The sequence below is a fragment of the Macaca fascicularis genome, chromosome 10 (genome assembly GCF_037993035.2).
Source record: "Macaca fascicularis isolate 582-1 chromosome 10, T2T-MFA8v1.1".
Classification (NCBI taxonomy): domain Eukaryota; kingdom Metazoa; phylum Chordata; class Mammalia; order Primates; family Cercopithecidae; genus Macaca; species Macaca fascicularis.
This window is the reverse complement of record NC_088384.1, coordinates 54,349,791-54,360,211: the sequence shown is the minus strand read 5'-3', so window position 1 is coordinate 54,360,211 and position 10,421 is coordinate 54,349,791. Positions and strand designations below refer to the sequence as shown.

Here is a 10,421-nt window from a genome sequence, read left to right as displayed (position 1 = left end):
TGGAAAGTTGAAGTTTAGAATGAGAAAAGCACCAAAAAAGAAAATAATGAGTCTCCTGCCTTTCACATCTGGTAGTCTTAGAGTGAATGTCAGAACTGTCACAGGTCAAATAATGGCCCAGTATGTTTTCAAATAAGTGACACTGAACACCATGTTTTAGTAGTACATGATTGTCCTTCCTGATGCTAACCTCAGCACTTAAGGACATGCTTGCCAAACATCATAATTTCTCTTAATAACTCATATCAGATAAATCTCCAGCAGAGAACTATGCTCTGGCCTCCAGACTCATGCCAGGTAGCCTAAGTACTATCTCCACTTGGAGGCAAAATAGGCATCTCAAAGTGAACATACCTCGAAAAGAGCTCTTAATCTCTCTCTACTCTGCTCCCCACTTACCCAGCATCTTGTCCATTCTCACCTTCTCTCATCACGTTCCTCATGTCAGGAGGTAATAGACTCCGTCCTTATAGTTATACAGTTATTAAGCCACAAAACACCTTGCTTATATCCTAGGCTGCCCCCCGCCTTTTAAAAAATTATACTTTTAAGTTCTGGGATACATGTGCAGAATGTGCAAGCTTGTTACATATGTATACATGTGCTACGGTGGTTCGCTGCAACCATCAACTGTCATCTACATTAGGTATTTCTCCTAATGCTCTCCCTCCCTTGCCCACTACCCCCTGACAGGCCCCAGTGTGTGATGTTCCCCTCCCTGTGTCCATGTGTTCTCATTGTTCAACTTCCACTTATGAGTGAGAATATGCAGTGTTTGGTTTTCTGTTCCTGTGTTAGTTTGCTGAGAATGGTGATTTCCAGCTTCATCTATGTCCCTGCAAAGGATGTGAACACATTCCTTTTTATGGTTGCGTAGTATTCCATAGTGTATATGTGTCACATTTTCTTTATCCAGTCTATCATTGATGAGCACTTGGGTTGGTTCCAAGTCTTGGCTATTGTAAATAGTACTGCAATAAACATAGGTGTGCATGTGCCAACCCCATCAAAAAGTGGGCAAAGGATATGAACAGACACTTCTCAAAAGAAGAAATTTATGCGGCCAACAAACATATGGAAAAAAGCTCATCATCACTAGGCTGAGTCCATCCTGCAGACCCTGGCCAAGTAACAGAAGAAAGGAGTACTCAGACAGAAGTATACAGGGTAAGAGCAGGCTAGGGGGCTGCCAGCACTAGGGACAGAGGAGAGTTAGCAGTCTCGATAAGCCAGAGCTGCTTGTATTTATTCAGTACTGGTATAATGTCCAAGGCCTGGAGCCAACATAATTGCTGGGTAATTAACATTATTGCTCCCCTAACAGGGGCAGTCTCATGCTCAGAAGTTCAAAAGTCAGTTTCCGGATGACACAAGTAAACAAGACTATTTAGATAAACTCTTTTACTTTTCCTTGCACCTATTTCTCGTCCTTAGCCTCAGGGTAAGAGAATTCGCTGCCTTCACCTTTATTCTCTCACGAAGCTTTTGCAAGACCTTCCAGCCTTTCAAGAAGGCTTGCGTCTTTCCTTATAGCTTCTCCCACCACCCTGACCGACATCCTACATCACTGGTCATTAGAGAATTGCAAGTCTAAACCACAGTGAGATACCATCCCACGCCAGTTAGAATGGCAACCTTTAAAAAGTCAGGAAACAACAGATGCTGTAGAGGATGTGGAGAAATAAGAATGCTTTTACACTGTTCAAGGGAGCGTAAGTTAGTTCTACCATTGTGGAAGGCAGTGTGGAGATTTCTCAAGGATCTAGAACCAGAAATACCATTTGACCCAGCAATCCCATTACTGGGTTTCTACCCAAAGTATTATAAATCATTCTCCATTATTTGTTGACATGGAGTTTCACTCTCGTCGTCCAGGCTGGAGTACAATGGCATCATCTTGGCTCACTGCAACTGCCACCTCCTTGGTTCAAGTGATTCCCTTGCCTCAGCTTCCTGACTAGCTGGGATTACAGGCACCTGCCACCAAGCCCAGCTAATGTTTGTATTTTTAGTAGAGACAAGGTTTCACGATGGTGGCCAGGCTGGTCTCGAACTGCTGACCTCAGGAAATCCACCCATCTCGGCCTCCCAAAGTGCTGTGATTACAGGAGTAAGCTGCCACTCCCAGTCACCCTCTTTTTTTTTATATATAGCTCATAGCATGTTAATAAGTTTTATCAATAGTAATTCAAAACATCTTCAGATTCTGTTCCTGTGTCACCACCATCACTACCACCCTGATCCAAACCACCATCTCTGCACTCTCCAGTTAGATTTACTGCTATAGCCGCCTAACTGGTCTTCCTGCTTCCCTGTAGCCCCTTGCCTTCGGTCTATTCTTGTCTCTGCAATTAGGGTGATTTTTAAGAATATGTCAGAAGAGCCATTCTTCTGTTTAAACCCTCCAATGACTTCATTCTCCATCCCACTCAATGTATTAGTTTCCTCAGCTACTAAAACAAATTACCACCAACTGAGTAGCTTAAAAGTACAGAAACTTATTCTCTCACAGTTTTGGAGGCCAGGAGTTGAAAGTAAGGTGTCATCAGGGTCATGGTCTCTCTGAAGGCTCCGGGGGAGGATCCTTCCTTGTCTTTTCCTAGCTTCTCATAGTTGCCATCAATCCTTGGCATTCTTTGGCTTGTAGTTACATGATTCCAATCTCTTCCTTCATCTTCACATACCTTATCCACTGTGTGTTTTTCCAAATATCCTTGTTCTTACAAGCACGCTAGTCATTTGATAAGGGCCCATGTGAATCCACTTAACTCGATTGACCAGGCAAGGTTTTATTTCCAGGTAAGGTCACATTTACAAATTCTGAGAGTTGGGCTTTGAACATCTTTTTGGGGAAGACACAGTTCAACCCACAGTACTCAAGTCCAAAGCCCTTACCATGCACAGATCTCCAGTCCTTTGGTATTCAAAGTGTGATACATAGACCAGTAACACCAGCATCACCTGAAACTTGTAAGAAATATAAACTCTCCAGACCACCTGAATCAGAATCTTTATTTTAATGTGAAACCTAAGTGATTTATATGCAAATTAGAATTGAGAAGCATACCCCTCAAAATGACCTGCCTACTTTTCTTATTATTTCATCTGCTCCTCACTCCGTATCACTCTGTCATTAGTCTGCTTTCATCATATTGGCCTTTTTGATATTCCTGTAGTGCCTGCACTATTCCTCCCGCAGATATTTGCATGGGTTATCTAATTACTTGCACCAGATGTAAAGATACAGTTATTATGTATAGTGCTATATAATTATACATATAACTTCAGCTCAGTTGTTCCTGGATATTCTATTTTAAATACACATCCTATCCCATTCTTCTTCCTTGCTTTATTTTTCTTTTTTTTATTCAAAAGTATTTCCATAAATTTTTATCCACAGCTAAATATTACAGTGAGCATTCCAAGCATTTTTCTGTAAACAAAGGTGTAGTTTACAGATTTGTTCAAAGTGGAAAATATTTTCATCAGTATTTCTTCCATGGTGTTAGGTTCACCCCTGAATATGTTCTGAACTCTTTCGGAGAGACAGTTCTTCATCTAAATGTCAGGTGGTGGCAAAATGTTATATTCAAATCTGGATTGTTCTGATACAGTATCACTTCAGAATGTAGCTTAGTTTCATTTCTGATTGATCCCCTTTCTTAGAATTAGAAACTTGTTTTTGAAAAACAATGTTTTGTATCTAATAAACTTTATAATAAAAAACCCTGTCCTGTGTTTGTCATTGGCATTAACCTCTGTCTACACCCTCTAATTCTCTAATTATGGCACCAGTGGGTACAAAAGGTAAATTATGGTTATTTGGTTCGTGCAGCAAATTAATTGGAGAAACTGATGACAAATGTTCTGTGAAGAACTACAAGGTCTTACCCCATGCGGTCCCGTTTTAGTGACCATTTACTTATATAGGCATTATCCAAATGTCTCAATTTAGGACACCCTTGGTGTCTTAGTCAAGTGTATGAAAATTTATGCAGAAGAAATAAATTCTAATTTATTGGTTACTGGAATCTTAATGTATGAAGGCTCTAAGTAAATATTTAATTAATTGATGGTAACAGCGTTAATTTTTAAAAGTTCCTAGTTTTGTTTTTGTTTTCACAAAAGCCTTAAAATGCTTCCAATGTTTTAAAAGACAAAACTCCACCATGATATCACATTAAACATTAAAATTATTCACACAGCAACACTTATTTCAGAGAAACAATTGATAAGTCAGTTATGTTAGTAACTACTAAAGGCACCTGGTGAGAAAAGCATCCACTAAATTTTACATATTAAAAACTAAAGAGACATCTAGTGCAGAGTTCAAACCTTTACGTTGAATTGTTAAAGAGTCATTAGTGATTTCATGACGCTGATAAGTGTTCAATCAAGTTGAAATGATTTTTAAAAATGCAGGGAAAATGCTAACAAAATACTATATAGTTCCCCTAAAGATGCTTCTTCTAACCTCCCAAGTATTAAATAAGACAGATCTAAATATTAAGTACATATGAAGTATATATTTGTTAGTCATCTATAAATTTTGAGTACAATTCCAGTGATATACCTTTATCTTTTGGAAGAGAAGAACTAAACCTACCATTTCTTGGGCTAAATGGACTATTCCTAAGGTCTTTCCCTCCCATTTATTCTAATTGCCAAGTTTTTAATTCAGTAAGCTCTTGACACCTAGTGATTAACCAGTAACAGCAGAATTTAGTGACCAAGAGAGATGGAGAGAATATGGTGTAAGACAGTATATAACGACAGTAAGCCACTGTATTTGTGGAACCACCGCATGTCAAAACTCCTTAATACTCTAACAAGGCATTTTTGGTCTTTAAGATTAAGGACAGTCCTTACATAAGAGACTCAGTTTCAAACTAAAGTGCATCAAAAGGCAAATTATACTTCAGAAACAACTCTAAAGAGGTAGCCAAAAACCCAGTTGTTTTAGATTGGCCTTGTAAATGAAGTCAGCACATGGATCCACGTGTCATTACCCATGACACGGGTAAGTGTCATGGAGGTCAGTGATTATGTAACTGTAACTGAAAGAAAAAGGCACAGCTCTACAGACGCCCAAGAGAAGCCGGTATGTTTAATGTGGATGTAGAGGGGATAATGCCCATGACAACTGATTGGAACACAACTGTCAGCAGCCTTAACACAGGCTAAGACTGGGTTAAGCCCCAGGAGATGCAGAGAATGACTGAGGAAGCGGTGCTCTAAGGGCACAGTACAGAAGGTAGCTTGGAGTGTGCTGTGTTTCCAAGGGCCTTTTAAGTTGGGTGGTTGAGTAAAAGAGGGTGGAGGCAGGCTGTTCTACTTCCAATTCATGGAGAAATCTTATTTTCTCAGTGTAATACAGAGGCTGTTCTATGATTTGTAAACACTATACTTATCATTGGAACAGCATACTGCTATCAAGAAATAGGGAAAAGACAGTAAAAAAAAATGTGTGGAAAGAATAATAATGGGTTTCTAACTGAATGCTTGCTTTTGAAGAGCCAGAAACAAACAAAAAATCCTAAGAGCAGCAAACATCTTCCTCTGTTATATTACTGAATTACTCTTTTTTTTGATTCTTATTTCATAGGAGAGATATTTACAATTTTGAATTACAATGTTTGAAAAACGTTGAAAATAACCTGAAAGGGGAAAGTTGACCTAGGCCATTTTATTCTCTTAAAAAAACCCAAACTTTTATATAATAGTAATCCCTGAACTGATTATTTTTGAAGGCTTTTCAGGTGATCTGATGTGCAAGTTGAGTTTGTTTTACTATTTAGTTCTTTGGAATAGTAGAGCATTATATGATGCTCTTACTGGAGGCTTAATGGGATTAAGAGATTAAAAGCTTTCACATTGTTTGGTTTTTACATCTATAAATAAAACAAGTTGATATCATTTTCTAATATTTAGCTATACACATTTTTGTGAAAATTCTGTGGGACTTGGAAAGTGTTATGGATTAGCATAAGAAACAAAATATTTTTCCATCTTTCTCACTTGGAATTTCACATAGCAGCATTTTAATCATCTCTTCCATTAAACCAAGATTACACAAAAGCATTTGAGGACATTGAGGACTGGCACTTCTAATTTTGCTTCAGAAACCAGTACTCTAAATATCGGGTTTGGAGGTCAGTTACATCACTGTCTTTGTATAATCAGTCATTAAAAAATATTTTGGGGACATTTCTCAGAAGTCTCATCCCCGTATTTTTGTTCTTAACACATCTCACCACAAACTCAACCACACCTATGGTTTGCAAACTTTGGGAAATGTCAGTATATGCCATTATCATGGTTATTAGTACTATTATTTGTTAAAAACCCTTTGAAGACAATTTTATGTGACTTATATATATAGTTAGTATTTTAATTTGGATATTCTCCAGTTATGTGCAAAGATTAAAACTAGGCAGTGTCACTTTATATAACTGGCACCTTTTATATGGCTATGGGGACTGCTTGGTGTCTATAATTATTATGTATATTTGTTGGACTGAAATCAAACTTAAAGTCTTCCATATTTCAAGTGTTTCTGTTGTAAGCAGTAGGTACAGAAAATAATGACATAGTTGTGTCTAATTCTGTATAGTTCAGCACCCTCCACAGCTGTCAGTCTCTGATTTGATCTACCTTTACCATACTGAACAGATCCTTGAATTTACTTTTGTGTATATCCTTCCTTCTTGCTCACATTGGGAATCAGACTAATGCTGGAAAGATGCATCTTCAGACTTTATTGAGGAACTCCAGATTGAGACACGCTGGGATTGAGTCCGTGGTTAGAGAAGATGGATTAAATAGAAACAAAACAGGAAACATGTGCTTGGCATCTAATAGCAGTTGCTGAGGGTGATTCCACTCTTGTAGTTGTGCCTGGATCGTTGGTATAAAGGCCGCTCTTACCCGTTCTTCAGATTCATTCAGGGGAGGATAAAAGTTTTAACATTTTGACAGTCTACTGGGTGCTGAGGGAGGTACACATGGAGCAGATGGCCTCTGCATCCTCCTGAGTTTTCTTCTTTAATTGCAGGTGCTGGGCTGTTTGGATCAGAGGTTCCACAGTCTGAACTACTCCACTCTGGCTTCTTCCCCGAAGCCAGTCCCCAAGCTGACTTATATTGTACCTGAGTTGCACGTCTGTGCTCCAAGAGCAGAGGTCCTTCCACAGGAACAGGTTGTTAAGAGTCACTGCATTGATCATGTAGAAGAGCTGTTTGAACACCTGCAGGATGATCGCAGGGTCCAAGCCCTGGTCACACATGACTGTGTGAAAGGCATTCGTCTGGCAGATGATAGCTTCCAGGCGGTATGAGTTATCCCCACCTGCCATGCTGGAGGAGCGCTTCCCGTAGCCAGTGGGCTTCACACCAGATAGACCCTGAATGCTGTCATTTTCCAACATGGCAGAAAGTGTCATCGGCTGCAACACACCCTCGGCAATTTTAATGAGCTGCTGGTAGATCTGAATGGAAAGGTCACACAGCACCTGACGGTGTTCGGCGAGGTCGAAGTTCTTAAGGCAGTGTTCTGCTTTGTAGTGTTCTGAGTCATGAAGCCCTCATCCCTGCTGTACTGCTTCAGACGGTGAACAAGGCGGCAGGTGTTGGATAACAAGAATGACGTCATCTCAAAGTCATCTTTGTGCTTCTTCAGGACTTTCTTAATGCTGTTGATGGTGGAGGTCATCAGGGAGTGCACCTTGGGATCGTCGTTGGTGTAGTCCGCGTGTCAGATGCACATGTAGAGGATGTAGGCGGGGAGACAGGGCACTGCTCCCGACAGCATCTTGGGCTTCAAGTCTGTCACCAGGTTCCAGATGAGGAGGGCCTCGCCCTCTTTGTGGTACTCCAACATGCCCTGGAAATCCTTCTCTTTCTGCTGGACTGTGACCTGCCTGTTGAGCTCATGGCGCTTCCTCTCACTCTGGGCCAAGGCCTGGGCAGCTTCTAGGTCATGCGATTTCTTCATGTAAACCTTCAGTTACTTTTAGAGCTTTCTCTCATTCTTTTCCTCTCACTTTATTTTTCACCACAGAACTTCCTATCAGCTAGTATGTTGAATATTTTGCTTATTAACTTTGTTTATTTTTTTCTCCCTCAATTAGAATATTTGCTCCTTGAGTGCAAGGATTTGAGCCTGTTAGGTTCACTGCTGAATTTTAGGCTCCTGGAAGATACTCAGCATTCAAGAGAGACCATTCAATAAATACATGTCAAATGAATGAGTCTGTAAGTTCATCAATTTATTTGCCCATGTGCATTAACTTTTGCCCATATACATCCAATAACTCTTGTTATATGAAATCAACTCTACTATTTCCTTCATGTAATACTTTCAAAATATGTGTGTATATAAATATATACAGAGATCATAGATCATGTCATCATATATGACAGATACATACACACATGTATGACTGACATATATATAAATATATACACACATTTATATGACTGATACATGTATATGTACATATATACCTTATATAAGTGGAATCAGGCAGTATTCAAACATTCAATTAGTAATGACTATAGTTTAAGAGAAAGTTTAAAGCTTCTGATAATTTAAATAAGAGCAAACATCACTACTACTAGTTTTTTGGGGAAAAGATTACAAATAGGGATAGTGTGATAAAAGTGTACAATATTATTTACATTTGTGCACTTAGATCCACGTTCAAACTTTGGCTCACGTATATATGTATAGCACATTTGAATATGTGCTACAATATGCCATTTATAAAGACTGAAAATAATAGTTTATAAACATTATTTATTTAGCAACCTCATGAGCTTGGTTTCAAAAATACCTGAGTTACATAGCATAATCCTAGTGATGGAGAACAGATCAGTGGCTGCCAAGGGTTAGGGTTGGTTGGAAGATGTGATTAGTGAGGGATAACATGAAAACATGTTGCACTTTATGGCGATAGAGCAGTTCTTCATCCAGATTATAGTGATGGATACATAAATCCACACTTCATAGATCTATACACACATCACACATACATTCACACACACCTGTACGTGTAAAATCCTTTGAATAGTGTCTGAACCTGAGTTAATGGCATGGAAACAATGTCAATTTCCTGATTTTGCAATGCACTAGGTTGAGTTAGAAATAATCATTGGGGAAAGTTGGCTGAAAATAATATGGTCATTCTTTTTAATATTTTTGTAACTTCATATGAGTTAAATTATTTTAAAAGAAAATATTAAATTCAAAAATCAAAGCCCATATGACTTTGGACATATTACTTGATTTCTTTCATAGACCTTGATTTCTTCACCTGTAAAAATGGAATAATAGTATGATTCATATCTTATTATTGTCATGCTTAAATCATACCATTTATTTAAGTGCCTATATACATACACACACACACACGTGTCTATATATATGACTGACTTAGGTCTATGACTTAAGATGCGGAAATTGGAATTTACCAGAACATTTGTGAATTGATTTGTTCTTATGTTTCACCAACTGTCATGGTAAAGGACACCTTAGCCCTAGTACATAGTATGAAAATACATAAATGCTTCTATTTGCCATAAATTTCTCTTGGTTAAGCTTTATAGAGTTTTTTTTTTTTTGTTTATGACATAGAAATATGACCACAAAGCACATGTGTACCACAATATAAATTTCATGTATTTTGTCTCTTTGTATTATGTTTTCTTTCCATTTACCTCTTTTCAAGCTAACAATTCCTCATCTCCTAATACAGTGGGCCTTCCAAGCACTAACTTCTTTAGACAGTCATGTTCTTTTAACTGGAATCCACAGATAAAGTTATGAAAGCATGGAAAAGGATGAAGAACCTTGACTCCTTCCCCTCTCCATCCCCCATTGAATTCAGTTCGGCCCAAACTTGTATTTGTTTTATTCTTCTGGAAAAGAAAGTATAGTCATTACCCTCAATAAATATACAATCTAGTTAGGGAGATAGGACTTCAGAGTAGGATTTCTTAGTTTTGATTTTGATTATCTTACCTTCAGATATTTGGAAAGACCCAAATGCTGTATGCTTGTGGACTACAAGCAGTATGAGTGGAAAACAAAAGTAATAAATGTTACTTATGACTTTATTATAATGTTAGGATTGTCAATAGTTAACACTTACTGAAGGAAGATTTAAATTGAATATTTCTAAATGGGAAAATTTTAAAAAGCAGGTGAGTCAATAAAGTTTAGGACCCAGAATCTACTGAGATAAAAACTCAATGAGAATTAATTCTCTATTGGTGGTGTAGCAATTCTCGAGGTTATTTTTGAAGACTCACATGAGAGCTAAACAGTAAAAAAGGGCTGAGACCATTTCAAGGGATGGAGAACACCTTCCTTTCTTGTTCAGATGATGCTCTGAGACATTGCCATTTATTTTTAAACAAACT

The 10,421-nt window shown here is 38.2% G+C and overlaps 1 pseudogene; it reads right to left on the bottom strand.

The window, feature by feature from the left end:
- Positions 1-6,750: 6,750 nt before the first annotated feature.
- Positions 6,751-8,251, bottom strand: LOC135965528 (unconventional myosin-Vb pseudogene; annotated as a pseudogene).
- Positions 8,252-10,421: the final 2,170 nt, after the last annotated feature.